This window comes from Cervus canadensis, chromosome 28, assembly GCF_019320065.1.
Source record: "Cervus canadensis isolate Bull #8, Minnesota chromosome 28, ASM1932006v1, whole genome shotgun sequence".
Lineage (NCBI taxonomy): Eukaryota > Metazoa > Chordata > Mammalia > Artiodactyla > Cervidae > Cervus > Cervus canadensis.
Genome location: NC_057413.1, coordinates 43,180,317 through 43,207,971, shown reverse-complemented (window position 1 = coordinate 43,207,971; position 27,655 = coordinate 43,180,317). Strand labels below are relative to the sequence as shown.

The following is a 27,655-nucleotide window of genomic DNA, read 5'->3' as shown; positions in this document are numbered from 1 at the left end:
TTAATTATTTAATATTTTAATTATTTTATCTGTGCTCCTAAAAATGCCAGTATTTATGGTGATCAAAGCACTTATTTTTCTTATTAAGAATACGGAGGAATGTCTTATATCTGGATCTCTTCATTTGCAAATATATGTATTATTTTAGGAAATTCAAACTCTGTATTAGAATAAAACTAATGCTGTTGCATAATTCACTTTTGCAGTAAAGAAAATAGCAGGGGGTAAAACAAAACTAAGTTCACTGTTATACCTAAAGAAATTGCATACGAGTTGATTATTAAACATTTCTCTGAAGTAATTCCAATCCATTTAAGTTTTTTACAATTGTACACCAATGGAGCATACTTTCTGGAGTGATGCAAATGTTCTGTATCTTGATCTGGGTGGTGACTATGTAAGTGTATACACTGGTCAAAATTCATTATATTGTACATATAAGACTGAGTTTTACTACATATAAATTATAGTTCAATAAAGTATTACTGGTTAAAAGATAATTTTTTTAATTCTACACTACATTAGTTACTACTGCCGGTTCATTGGAGCTTTCAAGATGGCTCAGTGGTATAGAATCCGCCTGCCAATGCAGGAGACACAGGTTCAATCCCTGGGTCAAGAAGATCTCCTGGAGAAGGAAATGGCAACCCACTCCAGTATTCTTGCCTGGGAAATCCCTTGGACAGAGGAGCCTGGCAGACTACAGTCCATGGGGTTGCAAAGAGTCGGATACAATTTAGTGATGAAACAACTGGTTCATTACAAAAGGAATTCTTTGTGTTGCTCGGAAAACAATACAAAGATTTCCCAACCATTTGCTATAGAAAACAATACCTGAGAATTACTGAAAACAGACAATTTAAGAGAGAGAACCATGTCTCCTGCCCTTGTTTTCCTCCTGGCCAGCCATGCTGCTGCTGCAAACAGTTGAGGATCAGGAGACACTACACTTACAGAAATCAGTGTCTTCACCTGAACAGTGATTAAAACAATTAACTGGCTATCAACCTTCTGTAATGGGTTAGAAATTTACTAAAGAACTATTTCCTCCAGAAAAAAAAACTGACCCTTGCATTTTCTATCATCTTTGCAACCACCATTACATAAAAGCTATTAAAGAATTATATATGCACCTGTTCTACCCAAGTAACAAACACTTCTGTTTCATCCTGATGAAGTATGCATTTATCTACTCTTATTATTAAGATAATTTAGGCTTTTAAACAGAGTATTCACTTATCCATATTTATGGAAAATCAGATCAAACGTAGGGTAATTTTACTAAAAGATGAAAAGTAAACCTAACACATCATTATTAGATCTTTCTTGGTCAGAAAATGAGTCATAAACGTGGGAGATGACAGCTACCAGGGTTCAAGCCTCAAGGTTAAACAAGCTGGCGCCAGGAGCTGTATGGTTAAGAAAGAAAAACCTAAGGTGCTTCTAACCCTGGAAAGCATCCAGGTGAAATGATATCTACAAGATGAAACATTCTGGTTCATGTCATTCCTTTAAAACTCATGTACCAACAAGAATATATACTAAATATGGAGGAAGGGAAAGCAATATCCAGCAAAACACAAACACAAAAAAAAGAACAGACTTTTGAACTCTGTGGGAGAAAGTGAGGGTGGGATGTTGCGAAAGAACAGCATGTATATTATCTATGGTGAAACAGGTCACCAGCCCAGGTGGGATGCATGAGACAAGTGCTCGGGCCTGGTGCACTGGGAAGACCCAGAGGAATCGGGTGGAGAGGGAGGTGGGAGGGGGGATCGGGATGGGGAATACGTGTAAATCTATGGCTGATTCATGTCAATGTATGACAAAACCCACTGAAAAAATAAATAAATAAATTGAAAAAAAAAAAGATAAAAAATTAATATCCAGTTAATGTCACTGACATTAAAAAATAAATGTCTTTTGTACTTCACTTGTTCAAATTCTAAACATTTCATAAATTACATCAGTCTGTCAAGATATTCTCGGGGCAGGGTGGGGAAGGGGGGGTAGATGAAAAGGTAGGGATCCCACCAACCACGAATCTAGATGAGAAATGGATGAAAGGTGATAGCAAAAGAAACAGCTCTCATTCTGAGCCCAACGCTTATGGAAAAGGAATAAAGTTCAAAGTTCAACATTTCCATTTCTTGGCGATTTTATTCATTCACTACAAAGACTGCCTAAATTCTGCAAAAGAAAATTCTCCATTTAATCACCCTGAGCAGTCATAATTTCCAGCAGAAAAAGAGAAAGAGCTAGAAGGAAACTCAAGAGTGTATCTTCTCTGCCTCAGCCTCAGTAAGACTTAAAGTATCCCTGTTCTATGACCACAAGAGATTTCATTGCTACTTTTTGTGTCATATTTCACTGCAGCCCAAACCTCAAAATCATTAATATCTAATGCCTTACTTCATAACCTTCCTACCATTGTAAATGCCTTAATAATCTCGTCATCAGGGTGAAAACACAGGCTGCCAAAGAGGTAAAGTGCTAAGAGCAGTAACTGAGAGAAAAGGGCCTGTCTTGAATGTACGACCTCAGGTTTGTGTTTTCTCGTCCATTAAAACAAAATGGGGGTACTTTCCTGGTGGTCCAGTGGTTAGGAATCCAGCTTGCAATGCAAGGGACATGAGTTCAATCCCTGCTTTGGGGAACTAAGATACCACATGACTCGGAGCAACTAAGCCCACAGGCCACAACTAGAAAGTCCCCATGCCGCACGGAAAGATCTGTATAAGGCAACAGACGTTCCTGGGGCTGCAACTAAGACCCGACACAGCCAAAAAAAAAAAAAAAAAACAGTGAAACTGTTTACTGCCATTTTATGAATCTATGATCACACAATAATACAATCATATATAATCTAGTGCTGGTTAATTGGTAAAGATTCAGCCTGCAACGCAAGAGACTAGAATTTGATCCCTGGGTTGGGAAAATCCCCAGAGGAGGAAATAGGAACCCACTCCAGTGTTTCTTGCCTGGAGAATCCCACGGACGCAGCGGCCTGACGGGCTACAGTCCATGGGGTCAAAAAGAGTCGGACACAACTTAGCAACTAAACAGCAGCAACAACAATGTAATTTAATAAGAGAATTACAAACTCTCCACTATTTCTAAGCTAAATACCTACTAAAACCTTCTGATAGGGACTATTTCCTAATTTTTCAGTTTTCTCACTCTGAAAACATTTTCCCTAAGATCTTTCTTTAATGCACTGTGACAGTCAAATACTAAATATGGTGAAGAACCTGTGATTTCTTTAAGCGCCACTCCAATTACATAACTCATCATCAATGGTTTTAAATGCAAAGGCATCACTGACTCGTATTTATTAACTGGTTTTATCACCACCTTGGGACTGTTCTGTGCTACCACTGGTATAAACCCAATCCTACTTCCATACTGCATTTCCACAGCTGTTTCCTTTCCTTAAGAAAATTGTCTTAATCCTGTTAAATGCCATATTATGCATATTCATCAACTTTCGAAAATACCAGATATTCTGAATTTTAATCCAGTTGTCTATTGAACGACCTATCCCAGCCAACTTGATGCCATTCACAAATTTAGTGAGCATATTGTGCACCTCCATCTAAGACTCTGCTGGAAGTATATGGAGCTCAGGATCGACCTGACAGAATTCAACTTAAGAGTACACAGCTCCCTTCCCATGCTGAGGACCTGTGCTGGGGCAGGGCTGAACTGTTCAAGAAGAACTTTGTAATCATGAGTCAGTCTGTCTCCCTGGCCAGACAACTCTGCCACCTCTCACAAACATATGCTACCTAAACCATCACAAGAAAACCAAGACGGAAGGCTGTAACCTGACAGAAAACAGGTAACAAAGAGCCTATAGTAGATGCCCTACAATGGTGAGTCTGCAGCAGCACCATTTTCACTCAGTCGTGTCCAACTCTTTGCAACCCCATGAACTGTAGTATATGGAATTCTCCAGGCCAGAATACTGGAGTGGGTAGCCTTTCCCTTCTCGAGGGGATCTTCCCAACCCAGGGATCAAACCCAGGTCTCCCACACCACAGGCAAATTCTTTACCAGCTGAGCCACTAGGGAAGCCCAAGAATACTAGAGTGGGCAGTCTATCCCTTCTCCAGTGGATCTTCCCAACCCAGGAATCAAACCAAGGTCTCCTGCATTGCAGGTGGATTCTTTACCAACTGAGCTATCAGGGAAGCCAAGACCGTCCATAAGACAGACAAATATGCCCAACGTCAGTTGCCAAATGCTCTCTCAGCCAGAGGAGTTATTTTCCAATACAAAGGCTTATTTCCACTCCTATCATTTGAGCTGAATGTTAATGAAGAACCAGTTATTATTTCCCCAAATCTGTTTACGTCTTATTATTACACCTATCTGACTTGTTGCTGTGATCACATTATTTAGTTACTACCTAAATGAGTAAGTGCAACAAGAAATCATTATTTCTATAAATCTATGTTGAATACTTTAAACTGATTAAAAGACAGATTGCTATTTTAAAAAGAAAGAAAGAAGGATGCTGCCAGATTAGGCATTAGCAAGACAACTCAAAGACTAAGGAACAAATCATACAAATCTAAAAGGTACTTTTAAACTGCTTCACAACGTCTTTAGATTCTCTCCTCATTAATAACACCAAGACTGGATGTTAATTAACTAGCAAACATTTATTTAGGCATTCATGTGCCAGTCACCAGCAAGATTAAATGACTTGACCATTTTATGCTAGCATATATTTTACAGTTATTAATACATTGCTTTTATCGTTGGCATTTTTCACATGAGAAAACTGAGGCGCAAAGAAGTTGAGTAACCTGCCTAGGTTCACATGCCTTAAGACGCAGAGAGAGTGTTTCAGCCCAGCAGGTCAGTTCCAGAAGCAATAAGCCAAGCTATCACAGATAGCATATTTATTATTTGTGTAGCAGACACAAGAAAATGTGTACAACTCGCAAATTAGTTGACTGATCAGCAAAGAAAGTATCTTAAGCCTACCACCCAAACACACACATACACACATTTTAAATTGAAGGAACACATCTAAGCCTTTTTCCCAGAATCCTGTGCTTTAAAACATCTCCCCTTACTCATCAATTTTATTAAAATAAGGGATTTCTGGTATACATTTTCCATGTTGTGGAGCAAGCCAGTCACAAAACACAATGACAGAGTAAATGGCTTCATATTAATTACTGATATTATCAACATATCACATTTTCTTTCCCCAGGAAAAGAAAAATATTCACAGGATCACATGTAACATTCTGAGATCCTACCCATACTTAATCAGTGCCATAACACAAGGAGTTTCAGGAATATAAAAGACAGAACTACAAAAATCTTAAAGAGACAGAGAAAGAAAGACATGAACGATAAATGAAATCTGAACATTCATAAATATTTAGATCTGTTTTCTGGATTTCATTAATTTCTCTACTATACTACTGAGTATTAAGCTGCAATTAAATATCAAAAATAACTTTTATGTTTATAAATTCACCTCCATACCTTAGATACTAACACAGAAAACTGCTCTTTGAAACTCTAAGTATAAACAATATCACAAGTCAAGCAGACATCTGGAATATGTTTATCCAAGCACAGAAATCTAAGGAAGGCAAAGCAAAATCTTTTTCCATGATACAGCTAATGAAAGTATTTTTTTAAAGCATTCTATGCAATAGCCACCCCCCTCATCAATGTAATAATTACTTTAAGCAATGGGTGCCGAAACCACTAGGTAAAAGGTTATTAAAAAACAAGCTGAACATCATCTTGAAAGTTGAAGAACTCAGAACATCGTCTCAAAGTTTCATCCCACCAGTAACTCACTAAATACAAAAAGTCATGCCTTTAGAATCCCAACTGTCAATACCTTAACCAAGTGACCAAATTTAAATTTAGCTACACAAGTAAGGAGACAGCCTGACACTGTTTTTCTTGATGCAATGTACACTTTTATTTTAGATTTTATTAGGTGTTTTTATGATTCTCTACTTTAACTCACTTTTTAATTTAATCACTGGTTGTATAAAAAAGTATACAGCCTCACCTATTAGGTATCCTTGCTAAAAATGTTTAACTTAAATCATGAGAAAGCAATGAGAGAAAATTAAAAGGTGGGATAACTGGTCTATGTTCTTCTAAATCTCACTGACATGAAAAGCAAAGACAGAAAGAGGAACTATTCTAGATTAAAAAGAGACTAAGAGAAACAACTACCAAAACATCTAGAAAATCATTTTTGGATCCTAGATTAGGGGGAAAAAGAAAAAAGGAGGGGTTACATAAGCTCTAAAGGACATTTCTGGAACAACTGGGAAAATTTTAACATGTATATAAAATAGCTGATATTACAAAATTCTTACCAATTTTTTTCAGTCTAAAAATGACACTGTGGATATGTATGAGAATGTGTGCCCTCATTCCTGTAAGATTCATTTGAAATATTTAAGAGGCAAACTGTCATGATATCTGCAAATGGTTTGAAAAGTATATTTATAGAAAGAGGTAAAGATGATAGCAAATATTAAAAATTACTGAATCTAGGTGAAGAGCATATAGACATTCAGTATACCACTTATTTCAACCTTTCTGTGGGGTTGAAATTTTTCAAAATAAACAGCTGAAGAAGGATGTCTACACAAAGACTTATACATGAATCTTTGCTATTCGTGACAGCCAAAAACTAAAACCAAGCCAAATGCCCATCAGTGAATGAAGGGATAAACAAAATGTGGCATTAAACACAGAATGGGCTACTATTCGATAAGAAGAAGGAACACACTACGGATGCTTCAACATGGATGAACCTTGAAAACTGTCATCCCAGTGGAAAAAAGCTAGTGTTCTATATATTATGATGCCATTTATGTGAAATATAAGAAAAGGTACATCTACAAAACCACAAAACCGATCAGGTGCCTGGAAGTCAGCAAAGAAATTTACCACCAATAATCCTAAGGAAACTTTTCAGGGGGATGGAAATGTTCTAAAATTGTACTGTGGTAATGGTGGTAGAACACTGTAAATTTACTAAAAATCATCAAACTGTACAATGGGTGAATTTCATGGTAGGTAAATTATACCTGATTTTTATTATTTTATTATTATATTAACAAAAAAAGTTGAGAGAGAAACAATCTATAATCAAAAAAAAATCAAGGTAAAACAATTGACAATGTGGAGATGAATAAATCCAGTTATCTGCTAGTGCAGACTGGAGGCACGGAGCAAGACATCAAGCTAAGCTATGTAATTAAAACTAGTTACATTTCTATTAAAAATAGATAAAAATAAAACATTCAATAAAATGTTTAAAAGAACTACAACCACTTATTGTTCTATTTCCAAATAAGGTCCCCAACCAAATGATAGTATATAAGTCAATTTTATAATCAAAAGACTCTGGCTTCAACAACAAAAAGACAAATAAACCAATTACAATACAGGCCAAGGAGGGAATTCCCTGGTGGTCCAGTGGTTGGGAGGCTGTACTTTCACTGCCAAGGGCCCAGGTTCAAACCCTGGTCAGGCAACCAGAATCCTACAAACCGCAGAGCGTAGCCAAAAACAGAGGGGAGAGGTTCACAGAAGATAAACAAATGACCAATCATCACACTGAAAAGACGCTTGATTTCACTTACTTGTTAGCAAAATGGAAACCAAAACAGTGATACCAACAAATTTGACACCCTAAAACAAATGGATAAATTCCAAGAAACATACAACCTATCAAGACTAAATCATGAGAAATAGAAGACATGAATACACTAATTACTAGGAATGAAGTTGACTCAGTAATCAAAACCCTCCCAACAAACAAAAGTACAGGACTAAATAGCTTCACTGGTGAGTCCTACCAAATACCAATCCTCCTCAGACCCTTAACAAAAAAATATTAAGAAGAGGGAATGCTTCCTAACTCATTTTACAAGGCCAGCATTACTCTAATACCAAAGCAAACAAGGACACCACAATAAAACAGAACTACAGGCCGACTTCCCTAATGAACACAGATGCAAAAAGGCTCAACAAAATACCAGCAAACCAAATTCAACAATACATTAAAAGGATCATACACCATGACCAACTGGGATTTACTCTGTAATGCAAGGATGGCTTAAGCTCTGCAAATCAACATGATACACAGTTTTAACAAAATGAAGGAGAAAAATCATATGATAATTTCAGCAGAGGCAGAAAAAGCACTTGACAAAATTCAGCAGCCACCAATGATGAAAATTCTCAACCAAGTGGGCAAAGTGGATATTTTATAAGAGACTTGCACATTTAAGTCCTGAAACCTTAAAATCCCTAGAAGAAAACATAGGTAGGAATATAGATCTTGGCAATGATTTTCTGCAGTCTGACATCAAACGCGACAAAAGGAAGAATAAACAAGTGGGTTATATAAACAGCTCATTCATATAACTCATTATTTTAATAAAAACCCAATTTTAAAATAGGCAAAAGATCTAAATAGACATTTATCCAAGGAACACATACAGATGGAAACGAGTACATGGAAAAAATGCTCCACATCACTAAGCATCAAGGAAATGCAAATCAAAACCACAATGAGTCACTACTTTATCCTTGCTAGAATGGCTTTTATCACAGAGACAACAAACAAGTGTTTGTGAGGATGTGGAGAAACAGGAACCCTTGTACAGTGTTGGCGGAAATATAAATTGGTTGCAACCACTACGGATAATTTAAGTGTGGAGTTTCCTCATAAAATTAAAAAGCTGACCTACCATAGGATCCAGCAATTTCATTTCTGAAGTATTTATCTGAAGAAAACAGAAAGGCTAATTCAAAAGAATAAATGCATTCCCATATTCACTGCAGCTATTTACAAAAGTCAAGATACGGAAACAACCTAAGTATCTATCAACGGATGAATGAATAAAAAACGATGTGAGACACATACATACACACACACAAAATGGGATATATTACTCAGCCATAAAAAAAGAATGAAACCATGCCATTTGCAACAACATGGATGGACCTTCAGGGTATGCTAAGTGAAGTAAGTAAAAAAAAAAAAAAAAAAGATAAATACTATATGATCTCACTTATATGTGGAATTTTTAAAAACCAAAAACTTGAGCTCATAGACACAGAGAACAGAATAGTGGTTGTCAGAGGTGAGGGACAAATAAGTGAAAGGGGCAAAAGGCAAAAACTTCTAGTTATATACAAGTCATGAGGATGTAATGAATAGCATGGCAACTACAGTTAACAATAATACATCATATATTTCAAAGTTGCCAACTGAGTAGATCTTAAAAGTTCTCACCACAACATTTTTTTTTTTTTTGCCAACTATGTAAGGTGGCAGATGTTAACTAGACTTGTCATGATCATTTTGCAATGTATACAAATCAAGTCATTGTTGTGCACCTAAAATTAATTTTTTAAAAAGTCTAACGACGACGACAAAATCATAATGGGACACACTTCATATCTATTAGGATGGCTATAATTTTTAAAAAGTTTTGACCAGGGTGTGGAAAAACTGAAACCCTCATCCTCAAGCACTGCTAGTAAGATGTAAGATGGTACAGCCACTGTGGAAAACAAGCTGGTGGTTCCTTAATTAAGATATGGAATTACCACATGAACCAGAAATTCTACTCATAAGCAGGTACCAGAAATAACTGTGAAAAAGTGTTCAAACAAAACCTTGCACATGTATGTTTGTGTCAGCAGTAGTCACAACCACTACAAGGTTCAGAACTCAAATGTCCATCAATCGATGAATGCATACACAAATTATGGTACACAACCACACAATAGACTATTATTCAGCTATAAAAAGAAATGAAGATACATGCTAGAATACAGATTAGTTTTAAAAACATACAAAGTGAAAGAAGTAGAGCCAAAGTGCCACAAATTGTATGATTCCAAATTCATATGAAGTTATATAAAATAGGCAAATCCACAGAGGTAGAAAGCATATTAATGGTTCCCAATGGCTGGGAAGAGGGGGAAATAGAGAGTGACCCCTTAATGGGTGCAGGTTTCCTTTCGGGATGATGATGAAAACGTTCTGGAAATAAAAAGTAATGAAGATTGTACAATACTGTGAATGTACTAAATGCCACTAAATTGTACACTTTTAAATAGTTAAGAAGATGAAGTTTGTGTTATGTATATTTTACAATTATTTTACATTTTTTAATAACTGTGCTTATGGGTATACAGCATATTTTTGAATTTCAACTATCATAATTTTTCTACTTCTTTTGGCCTTTCTGTATACCATAGATCACATAGGGCTTCCCTGGTGGTTCAGACGGTAAAGAATCTGCCGGCCAATGCAGGAGACACAGGTTCAGTCTTGGGGTCAGGAAGATTCCCTGGAGGAGGAAATGGCAACCCACTTGTTATCCTGTCTGGGAAATCCCATGGACAGAGGAGCCTGGCGGGCTATAGTCCACAGGGCTGCAAAGAGTCAGACACGACTGAGCGAATTACACAGATCATAGAACAGGTATGCCATAAAATCTAACATTTGCTGATCACTTACTAAAGACAAGACACATGCCAGTAGGTATTTTTATACATTTTAATCCTAAAAAACCTATAAAGTATTAGGTAAATATTCTTGCCCCCATTTCCTGTATAAGAAATGAAGGCTCAGAGAATGAGATGACAATGAGTAACAGACAAAGCTGGAATTCAAACTTTAACATTTTTAAAGTTAACTCAAAAATAAAGGAAGGGAATAAAATGATTTCTAAGGCACCTTCTGGTAATACATTTCTATGAATAATGCCACAGGAAAAAAAGAAAATCACATCCTTCCCCAAACTGTCCTGATGGTAGCTTTCTGGGAAAATATACAGACAGAAAGTCAACACCAATCCTAAACCATCTTCAGTAGGACATACGCTAGCATCCTTCCACCAGAATAGAACCAAGACTTTAACTGCTGTGCTGGTTACTGTTTCCAGAGAACTCAATGGTCCCAGATAACTGTCACCACTCATTTTGAAGTTCACCATCAAGCAGTGTGGGAGGTCAGCTGTATAACCATACAAGGAAAGGAAATTTCTTTATAACATATATTCCCAGTCTCTACCCCAGACCCAGTGGATCAAAATCTTTGGGCTAATACCTTAGCATCCTTATGTTTTTGTAAAAGCCCACCCAGGCAGAAAGCCAAGTTTCAGAACTGCCACAGACAAATGGGGGAAAAATTTTTTTTTTTTTTTTTAGTCAAACAGAACAAAGCAAACAGGCAGGCATGGTCCAATGAGCACTGACTTTAGAGAACAGGAGCACCCGACATTCATGATCTGGCTATGACATCAGATCTCTCCACTGTACGCTTCCATCCCAGGCACCGTAATTCTGTCCAAATACATTTGAATCTTTGCATTAATTCATGGTACTCAACATATCAAATTGTACCCAGAAATGCCTTTAAGAAATCTTTTATGGATTAATTCTAGCTGCACATATATGTATATGTTTCATGTGTATTATGTATTTATATGTATACAAATGTACACATACATATATTACTAACCTTTACACCATTTAGCAAGGTGCCTAACAATCTAGCCTCAGGTAGCTTTCAAATAAACAAATACAAATAAATCTAATAAATATTTACTGACACCCACATTATATGCCAAGTACTGTGCTAGGTGCTTACAAACACAGTCAAGAACAAGACAAATTCTCACAACATTTATTAGCAGGGATATCAGTCATTAAGCAGGATGCTATGGAAGTATCCATTCCTTTTCATCATTTTCCTTATTTTACTTTTAGATGTGAACATTCTGCTTCATCTTTCCCTGGGGCATTATAGGATTCTCACTTTGTCGTATCAATCCCTTTAAATTCCCATTTTCATTCTACATGGGGAAAATGTACATCCAAGCAGCCTCCGACACTATTTCAAAGCAACTGGAAAAATCCCAGAATCCACATTTCCATTGGGCTGAGACTTTCCAATATGCCGAGTAATGATACTTTATGACCTAGAAGTTCCAATGAATTGGTAGTAAGAAAACATTGATCTGCTTCAGTGGCACTGTAATTGGAATGGTGATTAAATGCATCATGTTAAATTTACCCTGGGCCTTTTCCAGTGTGGCAAATATAGAATGAGCTATCAGCATGAGCAGAGCCTAAACCACTTTCTTTCTAAAACGGTACTTCTCCTGCATGTCAAAGGTGATATGTTTGAGCTTCTCCATTAATAATTAGATAGCATGAACATAACAAACCACATACACCCACACTGGCACCCACAGGCTGTACACTGCTCAACATGGCTTACTGTACTGAGCAACTTGGGACAACCTTCCGTGTGTCAGAGCCGTGCGTGTGCACCACTGTAGTTAATGGTCTGTCAGCATTTCCATTATAAAGCAATTTTTTCAAAGGTTTATTGCTCTGCTGAAGAATTTGCTCTGAGCTGAAATTTGGCATTCCAGAAAAGCAAAAACTGGAGCCCATAGTTGTTTATTCCCTTCCAAGTAGGCCAAGCAGTTTGTTTTTTGGTTTGTTTTTTGGGGGTTTGGGATTTTTTTTTCTAGTTAACCTGGCCCTTTATTTCAGAACTTCCTCATAAACCCCTCTGGGACTATCCACAGAACAAAAACTACATACCTCACAAAGGGACTACTGTTTGGTAATAGCAGCTAGAAGGTAAAGAGCACAAATTCCAACTTATTTATGGAAAACGATTTTTAAAAAGCAAGCATGTTTCTGATGAACAAATTGTAAGTTTTAAAACTTTATCAGTTCTACCTAGTTATACTATTCATCCTACCAGAGTATGCTGCCATTTATATTAAAATCAATGCATAGTTTTTAAATCCTCATCAATTGTTAAGCTGTCTTTTATCCTTCCCACTCAAGAATCATAGCTACTACTGACCTAACATGAATTTTACCTACTCTCAGCTCCCTCTTACCCTGCAAATTAAAGGGGAAAATTCTGTAAGTAAGAGGTAGGCATCAATACCAAGAAATGTTAACACTGTATAGGAGATAGAAGTCTGAAGGCAATTTAGAAAATTCAGAAGATGATCAGTCCCTGAATGACAGAGTTCACAGAAAACAGTTGTGGTAATCTAGAAGATTGGTACATTAGTGAGAAACTAACAATTTTATCCAATCTCTGGAAACTGTTCTATTAAGTCTGAAAGCCTGCCGGAATATTTCATGCTTCAAACAAGGAAAAAGACTGTTGTAGTGTTTTAGTTGGTTTCTTGTTACTGAATCTAACGTGAAAGCTTAAATATTTACACTTTAAATTACAAGGTTTTTCAACTATACAGCTGATTCTATTTCTGATACAACTCCATTCAATAAATAGAGTTTTAAGAATGGTTTTCCAAGCTTAAAAGTTCTCATTATGTACAAATAAAGACCCTCTAAAAATGGAGATCAGTGATCAAAGCAACTTTTAAAAATGAACACTTTTTAGAGAAGTGTTGGAATAAAAACTCATTCCAAATTACTACTGATGTCGGTTAATATATTTTCCAATTTTCCAACTTTACATTACTCTGAAGACAACTAGCTGTAATCTCAGAATTATATTAAAACCATCTATGAAACCACTTCCAAAGTAACAACATAATGTTTGTGAAATGTTTAGTAAATGGGATCCAATTAATGATTATAGCTATTGGAAATATAAACACAAATGCATCAGACAAGGATATTAGAAGAGTCCAACAAATATTAAAAAAATTTTGCTTTAGAATTTTTACTGATGTTGTTTGTTAAATTCTTTTAATAACATACCTCACATTCAGATTCCAAACTGATTCTACTTTTACCTTCAGCAGGGATTAACCTTACCTGCCAAATTTATAAGTATAAATGCTAAAGTAAAAAAGTCAGATTTACTAAGGACAAAAAAACAAACTAATCAAGATAAACCCTCAATAGCATCAGTGTTACAAGTTAATTGGTTTGATGTATAGCATCAGAGATTAAAGTCACTTTAATCTTCTGCAATTTTGTTAAAGGCCCTAGCTAATAGGTCTGTCCAGTAACTAACCCAAGGACCGGTGAGTCCTTTTAATTTTTATAATTTTTATAAAAGAAACCCAAGTCAGCCTTGCAGACCCTTCTCTGAGGCATATTCTATTTTAAAATATAACCCATGTGCCCCAAACCTCAGGAATCTCTAGTCTTCCTGAATGTTTTATTTTTCTCTCTAGTACTAATCACCAATGGGTTTATCATTATATACTCATTATTTACTACATTTAATTACTTTATTCTTATCTCACCACCACTTGCAACAAAAATAAAAGTTCTATGTAGAACTGTGTTCACCACTGTATTTCCAAAGCATGGAACACTGCATGGAATAAGTTTGCTCAATAAGTTAATAATCCTATTATCACAAACACTAGTAACAAATAGGTTATCCAATCCCTACAAAATACAAATGGAAAAAAAAGTACAGGAATAGTATATATACTCTGCTTAGGGAGTTAAATCAATTTAAGAGTAAAACTGCAAACATTCAATATTGCCTATTATTTGAGATTATAAATTTTACATTGACTTTCTAGATAAAAGGATTTTACATAAACTCTACTTGGAAGATTACCTTTCCCCTGAGATTTTCCTGAAAATAGGTAACTTCTAAAACCCTATCTGGAAAAAGCAAACAAACAAAAAGCCTATCTGAGTAAAATTTTTAAATGGTAATTTGCATCTCAGAAGCACCAAAAAGGCAGTCTGCTATGCAACTTACTCAGAACAAAGTATAAATACATTCTAAGTATCAAGAATAAGCATGGAAAGAAATCTTCACACATTTTCAGAAAGAAATGTATTACAAGGTTTTCTGCAGCACTGTTTCAAGTAAATAAATGACTAAATAGTTAAAATAAGTTTGGAAAAAACCTGAACGTCTATGAAGAGACTAAAGCATACTGTATTTCTTGAGAATAACGTGGAGCTATCCAAAAGAATGACATGATTCTATCCAGTGATACGGAACAACCTCTAAGATGCACCACAGGAAGCAGCACACACCCAAACACGTACCATGTGAAGGTGTGACTGTCAAGCTCGACACAACACGAAAGGATGCCCACCCACCACCAAAAAAGGCTGGTAAGAGGCTGCCGTAGGATAAAGAAACTGAACGAGGGTAAAATGATTTACTTCTCACCGTAAATCATTTGAAACTGTTTGAATTTTTACAATGTGAATATTAGTTTTCTTTTTTTCAAACAGAGGGGGAAATTGCAGAATAAAATTAGAAAGAAATTTTACTCAAAATATGCAAAGATAATAGGCATTTCTATTCCTATCAGGCATAAGGGTTAAGATTAGATCAATCTCATTTGACTGGTTTATTTCAAGTATTAATTTACATACTTTAAAATATGTAAATCCAGATACAGAGTCCATCTGCAATGTGGGAGACACAGGTTCAATCCCTGGGTCAGGAAGATCCCCTGGAGAAGGGAATGGCAAACCATTTCAGTATTCTAGCCTTGAGAACCCCATGAACAGTATGAAAAGGCAAAAAGATACGACACTGAAAGATGAACTCCCCAGGTCGGTAGGTGGCCAACGCGCTACTGGAGAAGACTGGAGACAAAACTCCAGAAAGAATGAACAGGCTGAGCCCAAGCGAAAACAACACCCAGCTGTGGATGTGACTGGTGATGGAAGCAAAGTCCGATGCTGTGAAGAGCAATACTGCGGAGCAGCCTGGAATAGAACGTTAGGTCCATTAATCAAGGTGAACTGGAAGTGGTCAAACAGGAGATGGCAAAAGTGAACACTGACACTATAGGAATCAGTGAACTGAAATGGACTGCAATAGGCAGATTTAATTCAGATGACCACTACATTTTCTACTATGGGCAAGAATCAATTAGGAGAAATGGAGTAGCCCTCACAGTCCAAAGAAGAGTCCGAAATGCAGTTCTTGGGTACAATCTCAGAAATGATAGAATGATCTCTGTATGTTTCCAAGGCACACCACTCAGTATCACAGTAATCCAAGTCTATGCCCCAACAACTAATGCCGAAGAAGCTGAAGTTGAATGGTTCTATGAAGACCTACAAGACCTTCTAGAACTAACACCAGAAAAAGATGTCCTTTTCATCACAGGGGACTGAAATGTTAAGTAGGAAGTCAAGAGTTAACTGTAGTAACAGGCAAGTTTGGCCTTGGAGTACAAAATGAAACAGGTCAAAGACTAACAGAGTTTTGCCAAGAGACTGTACTGGTCACAGAAAACACCCTCTTCCAAAAACACAAGAGACAACTCTACACATGGACATCACTAGATGTTCGACACCAAAATCAGACTGATTATATTCTTTGCAGCCAAAGACGGATAAGCTCTATACAGTCAGCAAGAACAAGACCGGGAGCTGACTGTGGCTCAGATCATGAACTCCTTATTGCCAAATTCAGGCTTAAATTGAAGAAAGTAGGGAAACCACTAGACCACTGAGGTATGACCTAAATCAATCCCTTACAACTATACAGTGGAAGTGACAAATAGATTCAAGGAATTATATCTGACAGACAGAGTGCCTGAAGAACTATGGACAGAGGTTCATGACATTGTACAGGAGGCAATGATCAAAACCAACCCCAAGAAATAGAAAGGCAAAAAGGTTGTCTGAGGAGGTCTTACAAATAGCTGAGAAAAGAAGAAAAGCAAACGGCAAAGGAGCAAAGGAAAGATAAACCCATCTGAATGCAGAGTTCCAACAAATAACAAGATAGCCTTCCTAAGTGATCAATGCAAAGAAATAGAGGAAAACAACAAAATGGGAAAGATTAGAAATCTCTTCAAGAAAATTAGAGATACCAAGGGAACATTTCATGCAAAGATGGGCACAATAAAGGACAAAAATGGTAGGGACCCAACAGAAACAGAAGATATTAAGAAGAGGTGGCAAGAATACACAGAAAAACTATACAAAAAAAGATCTTCATGACCCAGATAAGCACAATGGTGTGATCACTCACTTAGAGCCAGACATCCTGGAGTGTGAAATCAAGTGGGCCTTAGGAAGCATCACTACGAACAAAGCTAGTGGAGGTGATGGAATTCCAGCTGAGCTATTTCAAATCCTGAAAGATGATGCTGTGAAAGTGCTGCACTCAATATGCCAGCAAATTTGGAAAGCACAGCAGCTGCCACAGGACTGGAAAAGGCCAGTTTTCATTCCAATCTCAAAGAAAGGCAATGCCAAAGAATGCTCAAAGTACCGCACAACTGCACTCATCTCACACGCTAGCAAAGTAATGCTTAAAGTTTTCCAAGCTATGCTTCAACAACAGTACGTGAACTGAGAACTTCCAGATGTTCAAGCTGGATTTAGAAAAGGCAGAGGAACCACAGATCAAATTGCCAACATCCGCTGGATCATGGAAAAAGAGAATTCCAGAAAAATGTCTACTTCTCTTCACTGACTACGTTAAAGTCTTTCACTGTATGGATCACAACAAACTGTGGAAAATTCTTCAAGAGATGGGAATACCAGACCACCTTACCTGCCTCCTAAGAAATCTGTATGCAGGTCAAGAAGCAACAGTTAGAACCAGACGTGGAACAACAGATTGGTTCCAAATTGGGAAAGGAGTACATCAAGGCTGTATATGTCACCCTGCTTATTTAACTTATATGCAGAGAACACAATGCGAAATGCCGGGTTGGATGAAGCACAAGCTGGAATCAAGATCGCTGGGAGAAATATCAATAACCTCAGATAAGCAGATGACACCACCCTTATGGCAGAAAGCAAAGAGGAACTTAAGAGCCTCTTGATGAAAATGAAAGAGAAGAGTGAAAAAGCTGGCTTGAAACTAACGTTCAAAAAAATAAGATCATGGCATCCAGTCCCATCACTCATGGCAAATAGATGGGGAAACAGTGGAAACAGTGACAGACTTTATTTTCTTGGGCTCCAAAATTACTACAACCATGAAATTAAAAGACACTTGCTCCTTGGAAGAAAAGCCACGACAAACCAAGACAGCATATTGAAAGGCAGAGACATTACGTTGCCGACAAAGGTCCATCTAGTCAAAGCTACGGTTTTTCCAATAGTCATGTATGGATGTGAGAGTTGGATCATAAAGAAAGCTGGGTGCGGAAAAATTGATGCTTTTAAACTGTGGTGTTGGAGAAGACTCTTGAGAGTCCCTTGGACTGCAAGGAGATCCAACCAGTCCATCCTAAAGGAAATCAGTCCTGAATATTCACTAGAAGGACTGATACTGAAGCTGAAACTCCAATCCTTTGGCCACCTGATGTGAAGAATGGACTCACTGGAAAAGACCCTGATACTGGGAAAGACTCAAGGCAGGAGGAGAAAGGGATGACAGAGGATGAGACCGTTGGATAGCATCACCAACTCAATGGACACTGAGTTTGAGCAAGCTCTGGGAGTTGATGATGGACCAGGAAGCCTGGCGTGCTGCAGTCCATGGGGTCGCAAAAAGCCAGACTCAACTGAGTGACTGAACTGAAGAGATATACATTAAATAAAATTGAATGCAAGTTGGTAACTGCTGGAGCTACATCATGGGTATGTGCGTGTGCTCAGTCATGTCTGACTCTCTGCAAACCCCACAAACTGTAGCCCACCAGGCTCCTCTGTCCATGGGATCTTCTAGGCAAGACTAATAGAGCAGGTTGCTATTTCCTACTCCAGGGGATCTTCCTGATCCAGGGATCAAACCCATGTCTCTTTCATGTCCTGCCTTGGTAGGCAGATTCTTTAACACTGTGCCACCTGGGAAGCCCTATCATAGTTACAAAGCTGATTTATAATTCCATTCTTATTTTTTGCATTTTCCCATATTAAAATGCAAAAATATCAGAAGAATGAGATGAGCCATAAACTGAGAGAAAATGTTTGCAAAAGATACATTAATATATCTGATATTTAAGATATGTATTTCTGTATCTGATAAAGAATTGTTATTCAAAATACACAAAGAACATTATATGTAATTAGGGAAATGCAATTACAGTGACAGTAAGATGCCATTACATATCCACCACAATGGCCAAAATTCAAAACACTGGCAGCACCAAATGCTGCCAAGACGCGGAGCATCAGGGCTGGTGAGAAGGCAACAAGGCAGAGTTACTCTGGAAGACAGCGCAGCAGATTCTTGAAATGCCTACCTCACTTCATACACAGAAATTAAATTCAGGTGGACTACAACTCAATTATAAAAGGCAAAACAGTATAGCTCCTAAATGGTTAATGTAAGAAAAGTGTTTTCATGTGCTCTGAAGATTTCTCAGAATGCCCAAAGCACTAACCACACAGAATTACTCCACTGGTATACATTCAAATCAAGAACATCTCATCACTGAAAGACCCAACCAAATAAAAAATTAAACTACAAATTAAGAAAAACTATCTGTAGCACACATAACTTAGTGCTAATATGCATAATGTATAAGAAATCCCAACAAATCAAGGAGAAAAAGACAAACCAAAAGAAAAAGGGAGCAAGGGCCAAGAAAATATTTTTAAAATACAAAAAATAATGCAGTAATCAAGGAATTTTAAGTTAAAACTACAATAATATGAGAATATCAAGAGCATGGATAATTATTAAAAAGAACCACAATACCCAGCGTTGGCAAGAACGTGAAATGATAAGAAACTCATCTGTATACTTCTGAAAAAGTCTGTCATCTACTAAAATAGACAAGTATAGAAATCTATGTCTGAAGCCTTCCAAGTTATATACCTAATAGAAACACATGCTCAGGTACACTGTAGGATATGTACACACATGTTCACAGTGAACAACCCAAAGGCCTATGAACAGCAGAATGGATAAATATATATATATTGGCACCCTCCTAGAATGGAATAAAATACAGTAATGAAAATGGATGAATTACAACTATAGCCAGCAATATGCACACACCTCCCAATACTGACCAAAAGTCGTCAGACTTGAGATGGGGTACAAGGTGGCTCCAGGACGCAGGGAGTGTTCTATTTTGTCTTCTGGGCAGTGGTCACACAAGAATTCAGTATGTGATAGTTCGCTGAGATGTACCCATCAGTGGTGTACAATTTTACATATGTATGCTATGTACATTTAATTTCACACACAAAAAAAAAGAAAGTTGAAGATAAAACAGAGTATATATCCATAAAATGGAATATCTGGCCACAAAAAGCAAACATCAATGCATGCCATTATATGGACGAACTCTGTAAACAGTGTATTAAGTGAAAGAAGCCAGTCACAAAAGACCCTGCTTCATCTTTCATTTCTATGAACTATCCAGAAGAGGAAAATCTAGAGAGACAGAAAGCAGATTAGTGGTTGCTGAGGGCTGGGAGGGAAGGGGGAAGGTTGGGTTGGTAGGGAGGTGATAGCTAAAGCACACACAGTCTAATTTGCGGAGATGAAAACGTCTGCTTGGTTACTATAACCCTCTCTGACTGCTTTCCAGATGCTGACAAAGGAAGCTCGGACAGTTTCTGCTTGCTTTTCAGTGCTTCTGCACAGCGACGAGCGCTCAAAGCTGCCTGCTCTGCCATTTGACTAAAGTCACTCCTAGGTTTACTTTTAAGGTATTATGGTGGTTACTTTTAAGGTACTATGGTGGGAGGAACTATCAAAATAGTTTAAACTGTTTCAAAGAAAAAACTGAATTTAGAATAACTTCTGCTATTCTATATGGTGATGCTTAAATTCTCAGATTATCAAGAACTCAAGAATACCACGACTATGCATATCTTAAACTGGTAAAATGATATTGCTTTGTGAATTATCAAAAATTAAATTAATCTGATAGTGTTCCTTCAGCCATACTTCTGGTGCTTTGGGTACCTTTTAACTATCTGATTACTCCATAAAACTCACTATTAATGATAATAATACATGTCAACTACATTTGTGAAATCTTTTATAAGAGTATTCATAATCTAATCCATTCCACACAACAGGCCAATGAGAGAGAATAACAAAACAGGCATTACAGAAAAGGCAGCCATCTCTCAAACAGGGAAATGCTTTCTGCACATCACGGAAGTGGGCTTCCCCCGCGGCTCGGTGGTGAAGAGTCCACCTGTTCTGCAGGAGACGAGGAGACATGGGTTCAATCCCTGAGTCAGAAAAATCCCCTCAGGGGGTGCATGGCAATCCACTCCAGTATCCGTGCCTGCAGGATCACATGGACAGAGCAGCCTGGCAGGCTACAGTCCACAGAATCAAAGAATCAGACACAAATGAAGCGACAGAGCATGCACATCATATAACCAGTCAATAACAGAGTCAGAAGGAGAACCAAGAGTTTCTGACTCCTAGACTCATGGTCTTCAAAGGCAGAACATACTCATTAGACAACTGTTAATTGGGAACATATTCACAAATCATATGCATAAATTTCTCACTCAAAATTATTAATTATTATGACTCCAGAAAAGCAAAGCTTGTATGTGTTTAGCTGGGATAAGAATACAGAAGGAACTAAAGTGATTCATGCTATTATGAGCAGCTACACCTAACAGGTACATGTTATTGTTTTACATTCCTGTTTCTGTCTTATCTAAAAATGAGTGCTAAATGCAAGCAGTAACACAACAAACTACAAAGCCTGGTTGTTCAAATGAAGTATCATGAGAGGTATCCTAAAGATGATGAATGGAACATGTATTAACATGCCAAATCTTTTCACTTTTCTAACACAACTCCACAAGTAATCAGAAAAAAAAAAATCATCAAAATAAATCACTGCTTAAAATACATACTGTGGAGCTTCTAAAAATGAAATATATACTTGAAAACAATAATTATACAATAAAGGTTAGATCAACAAAAAAGAGTACATTTTCTATTTTTTCCAGTCTTGCTGGTTACTGAATCATATTCAAATCAAATACACTTTAGGCAGTAGGTAAGTATTTTACAGCAGCAATGCCCATAGCAAGTTCCAGACTCACCAAGAGGGCCCCATAACCCAGTATCAAGGACACTGGGTCTCAGAGGCATTTATTATTTTCCTCTCACCTTCCTATGCCTTTGTTAACTATAACACAAGAAGTAAGCTATTAAATTCAATGCCTGACTCTCACGCTGACCTCTCTCTCCTCAGCATGGCAGATACTACTGGTAGCATACCCAACCATACCTCCTTCCTCATAACACAAAACCCGCTTTTTTTTTCCTGTGGCCCCAGCCATAGCACCAGGGGAGAAATCAAGACTGGTCTAGGACTGTATGGCATCCACTGCTCCTCTCTGCCAACAACTGGTGTAGATGTGGCTATGTAACTCAATTCTGGCAAATGAGACATAGAGGGAAGTTTCTGGAGGTGGGAGGTGGCAGAGGAGTTAACTTGGAAAAACTTTATTCTCTAATTATATAAAAGAGAGAAGGAGGAGAAATTCCTTTTTCTCTTCCTCCTCCATTGTTTCTTCAAATGTCTTCACGTGATGGGGGATACTTGCGGCTACGGTAGGCATTTTATAATCGTTAACGGTTAGGACAAGCACACTGCAGAGCTGCTGACTCTACCCTGGAACCACCGACTCCAGACTGCTTAAGTGAAATAACAAATGTCTGTGCAGTTTAAGCCCACTACTCAAAGGGTGGTCCACAGACTACCATCAGACTACAAAGTGTGAGTTACTAGCCCACAACGAGAAAAGTACACAAGTCGAGAGCAAGCTTTCAGAAACTTTTTAGCAATTTTAATTCTCCCAATTTTAGTTTATGAAATATAGCTCTGCAAAAAATTGAAATTAAAAAAAAAACAAAACTGGCCCATCACATAGTGGAAAAACATTTAAGTCACTTCTTTGGGGTATTAAGTTCACTTCACTTCACAAGTCACTAGGGACCAAAAACAAAGAGAATGTAGTCTACACAAGTCCTCTTACATTCTCACCCATTCTAAGAGCAGTTCAGTTCAGTTGCTCAGTCGTGTCAGACTCTTTGTGACCCATGGACTGTAGCACAGCAGGCTTCCCGGTCCGTCACCAACTCCCAGAGCTTGCTCAAACTCAGTGTCCACTGAGTCGGTGATGCCGTCCAACCATCTCATCCTCTGTCGTCCCCTTCTCCTCCCACCTTCAATCCCTCCCAGCATCAGGGTCTTTTCAAGTGAGTCAGTACCTCACATCAGGTGGCCAAAGTACTGGAGTTTCAGCTTCAGCATCAGTCCTTCCAATGAATACTCAGGACTGATCTCCTTTAGGATGGACTGGTTGGATCTCCTTGCTGTCCAAGGGACTCTCAAGAGTCTTCTTCAACACCACAGTTCAAAAGCATCAATTCTTCGGTGCCCAGCTTTCTTTATGGTCCAACTCTCACATCCATACATGATTATTGGAAAAACCATAGCTTTGACTAGACAGACCTTTGTTGGCAAAGTAATGTCTCTGCTTTTTAATATGCTGTCTAGGTTGGTCATAATTTTTCTCTCAAGGAGCAAGCGTCTTTGAATTTCATGGCTGCAGTCACATCTGCAGTGATTTTGGAGCCCCAAAAAATATAAAGTCTGTCACTGTTTCCATTGTTTCCCCATCTATTTGCCATGAAGTGATGTGATGTGAAGTGACGCCATGAAGGAGTACATCAAGGCTGTATACTGTCACCCTGCTTATTTAACTTATATACAGAGTACATCATGAGAAATGCTGGACTGGATGAAGCACAAGCTGGAATCAAGATTGCCGGGAGAACTATCAATAACCTCAGCTATGCAGATGACACCACACTCGTGGCAGAAAGTGAAGAACTAAAGAGCTTCTTGATAAAAGCGAAAGAGGAGAGTGAAAAAGTTGGCTTAAAACTCAACATTCAGAAAACTAAGATCATGGCATCTGGTCCCATCACTTCATTTTAAAAGCAACCTTTCTGCAAATAAAACTTACCAAGTGAAATTAAACAAAAATAGAAATGAACATGATCTGGAGAAGGGCACTTTGGTCTCTCATCTAATCATAATTTCTAAGAATTCCAGAGCACTGTGCAAAAGGGAAGTCATGTAAGAAAATTCAATGCACATACAATCCAAATGACATGAAAAAATTAATCTCTAAAAGAATAAAGCATAAATGATTGGATCATTATGCATTCCTACTGATGCCATAATTATGCAGCTACATTTCAGATGTTAATTCTCTTTAGAATATAATATTATCTGACTTCATTAAACTAGTCCAGAGCTCAGCTGAGCTGATCAATTACAGGTTCAGAGACTGAGCTATGTGACATTCAAACTTGACAGTCTTGCTTTTAAAAAAAGTTAATGCACAATGGAAAACTTTTTTTTTTTACTCATCTATTACAACTTTTCCAAATCACAATCTACAAAAGTTTTTAATCATACTCCGAGATAAAAAAGCTGCAGCACACGTATGAAAAATTTATAGCTGGAGACTTAGAAAACTAGTTACACCAGGCAGATGTAACACCATCAAGAAAATAACTTATGGTTCCACCCTACAGTTTTTTCCTGTTAAATAAACCAGGAAAACAGGTTTCCCAGGTGGCACTAGTGATAAAGAATCTGCCTGCCAATGCAGGAGACACAAGAGATGGTTAGATCCCTGGTTCTGAAGATCATCCCCTGGAGTAGGAAATGGCACCTGACTCCAGTATTCTTGCCTGGGAAATTCCATGGGCAGAGAAACCTGGTGAGCTACACACAGTCCATGGGGCTGCAAGAGAGGGACATGATGGGGTGAACGAGCACACGACGCACACACTGGAAGACAAGGAAGAGGCGGCTGTGAACGCCTTCTTAGCAAAGTCAAAACTGACAGAGCATAAAAGCAGACACCGCAGCACAAAGAACAGCCCAACTGTCCATAAGATGGAATGACCTTACAGTGCTTCTGTCGAGGCCATTTGTTTTTCAAAAGGCTATGTATTAATTTCTCAAAAAATATGCCGGATGCTGTAATCAATAGCTAAAAGAGCTTGTCCTGAAATTATGGGTATATTAACAAACATCTTAACAGCCTTAGATTAACTCAATGATTAAATGCTTAACTACTAAACAAGGCAACCATATTTTTGGCAAAAATTATGGAATCTGCCTCTAGTACCAAATAGATACCAATCTACACAGAAACAAAACTAAATCACAATTGTACATTCAAACTGCCTTGGACTTGAACTATCAACAAGATACCTTTCCCCACTCCAAGGGTGGGGATGTAATCCACATAGAAGTGAATATTTTTAGAAAAAGATATTAGAATAAAGATCTCACATTCGTAAGGCACATATGAAGCATGTTACAGCGATGGCAGGAGCAGTGAGAAGATAAACATACACAACTAGGAGCAACATATAAAGACTTTATAAAAGCAGAAAACTGTAAAAATACTGTCAAAAATCAGTTTTATACATGTCATAATTGTGCATAAAACTGGCAAATGTAAGTTATTTACTGATATTTAAAAAGCACATAGAATAGCATGCACAGTTTTATTTAAGGCTTTTAATGTCATTAAATTGAGAGGGAGTTTAAACCACAGACAAGATTCTTTCATCAAAGAGTACAATTTAAGGTGGGTTTTTTTCCTTTTTATCACAAGTTCATTCCCAACACCGTAAGTTCCAATTTGGTTATGACTTTCTCATAATATGCATTAAGGTTAACTTGTTTAAAAGATAGATTAATTTTTTAAATAATCCTGATATACAGCAAATGTTTTAGTTGGTACAACGTACTAATGATTTTTATTTTAAAGAAGAAAGTCATGATGATTACATATTTAATACAGATTCTTAACACATGACAAGAACAATAAATGCATTTCTTTTAAACTATGAAGTAGCTCTGATGTACATTTTTTACAAGAGAATTACTTCCATTACTCTGCAATTTCCTGCTTTCAAATCCAAGAACAAAATCTATACCTAAGAATGAAGTCTAAAAGAAAAACAAAAGGGGCTTGTTTCACCACATCACCATACTTCCTTCCTTCATTAAAACTTTCTTTATGCTTTATAATTTTCAATGATAGAATAAATTAACAGATAAAAAAAAACAGAAGCATAATCTAAGGCCAACAGCTTCTTGATTTTAACTGCTATAACGAGGAATTACTTGCAGCACGTACATGGGTATTCATACCAACATATCCCAAGCCAAGGCAAACTGCAATTGAGCAGAAGTCTGCTGAAGAGATCAATGTGAAATGGTGGGTCCTTTCCCGGCTGTGAGTTCCCGGTGGCTCAGACAGTAAAGAATCCAAGAATCCACCCGCAATGCTGAGACCAGGTTCAACCCCTAAGTTGGGATGCTCCCCTGGAGAAGGGAATGGCAATCCACTCCAGTGTTCTTGCCTAGAAAGTTCCATAGAGAGAGGAGCCTGGTGGACTACAGTCCACAGGGTCACAAGGAGTCAGACACGACTGAGCGACTAACACTTTCACTTTCACTCCATGCTATGATAATGAAAAGTTTCCTCCAACTTCAGAAATCACCAGTCCTGCCCAACATGAACTGCTTCAGGATTCAATCAAAGCAACTAGGTTTGTACTTTAACAGGTCAAGTCTAAATTTCTAAGTGTTCACAGAAGAAAGAGAGGCCCAGAAATGCTTAAGGGACCTGTCTAATGTCATATTACTCCTCAATTAAAACCCAGCATCAGTTTGTTATCTAGTTTGGTTGTGGTACTCAAGGGTGAATTTCAGCATATTCTTTAGACTTGTAAGACATTTTTTCAACATCCCAAACAACTCAATTTTGTTCAGAACTAAAAAGAAATCAGTTATCACGCCATGAAAAGACATGGAGAAACCTTAAAGGAGTACTATGAAGTGAACGAATCCAACCTGAAAACACTCCAACCTGTATGATTCCAAATATACGACATTGTAGAAAACTCAAAACTATGGGACAGCAAAAGGATGGAGAGTTCCCAGGGGCTGAGGTGGAGAATGGGATAAAAAGGCAGAGCACATAAAATTTAGGGCAATGAAAATACTCTGTATGTTATAGTGACGAACAGATGTTGTTACATTTGTCCAAACCCACAGGAAGTACCACACCAAGAGTGAAGGCTAACATAAACTATGGGTTTGGGGTATATATGAGGTGTCAACATAGGTTCATCAGTTGCAACAAAGGGATTCAGCTGGGTGATGCTGATTATGGGCGAGGCTATACGTATGTGAGGGCAAGAACGATATGGGAAATTTCTATAACTTCCTCTCAATTTTTCTATGAACCTAAAACTGCTCTTAAAAAATAAAACATTTGCTCAACTGCTTTTGCTCAGAACTTTAAAGACTTTGTTTTTTACAAACAAACTACATGTCCTAACCTTAACAAATATCCCCTCCTTGGCAAAGGGACAGGACTAGACTAAGAGGGCTGCATCAAGTATCTCATTTGATCACTGCCCCTCAGTGAACAGAATCTGAAGAGGAAGAGTCTATGGTTAAACGCTTAATTTGGCCATCCCGTAACAAGAGGAAACAAGAAACCACTGCCAGTACAAAGAGCTTTTAACATTTTTAACTAATTCAGTGTTATTAGCCTAAGTTCATGGTTGTTCCTTTCTATTTCAGAGGAAACACAAGGAGGAACACTTTTGTTAACACTGACCCTACATTAAAATACCTAAACACACAACTGGTTTGTCATTGAAAAGGACACTATCTTT

At 37.6% G+C, this 27,655-nt stretch overlaps 1 protein-coding gene and 1 long non-coding RNA gene across 3 annotated transcripts in view; one reads left to right on the top strand and one right to left on the bottom strand.

Annotated features, from left to right (window-relative positions):
* The window catches only part of ZFAND3 (zinc finger AN1-type containing 3), a 311,146-nt gene that overhangs the window by 221,527 nt on the left and 61,964 nt on the right, over positions 1-27,655 (bottom strand). The window lies entirely within an intron of this gene.
* Positions 48-26,404, top strand: LOC122429897. Its single transcript, XR_006266184.1, has 3 exons — positions 48-58; positions 10,291-10,346; positions 26,265-26,404. It is a non-coding gene; the product is annotated as an uncharacterized LOC122429897 (long non-coding RNA).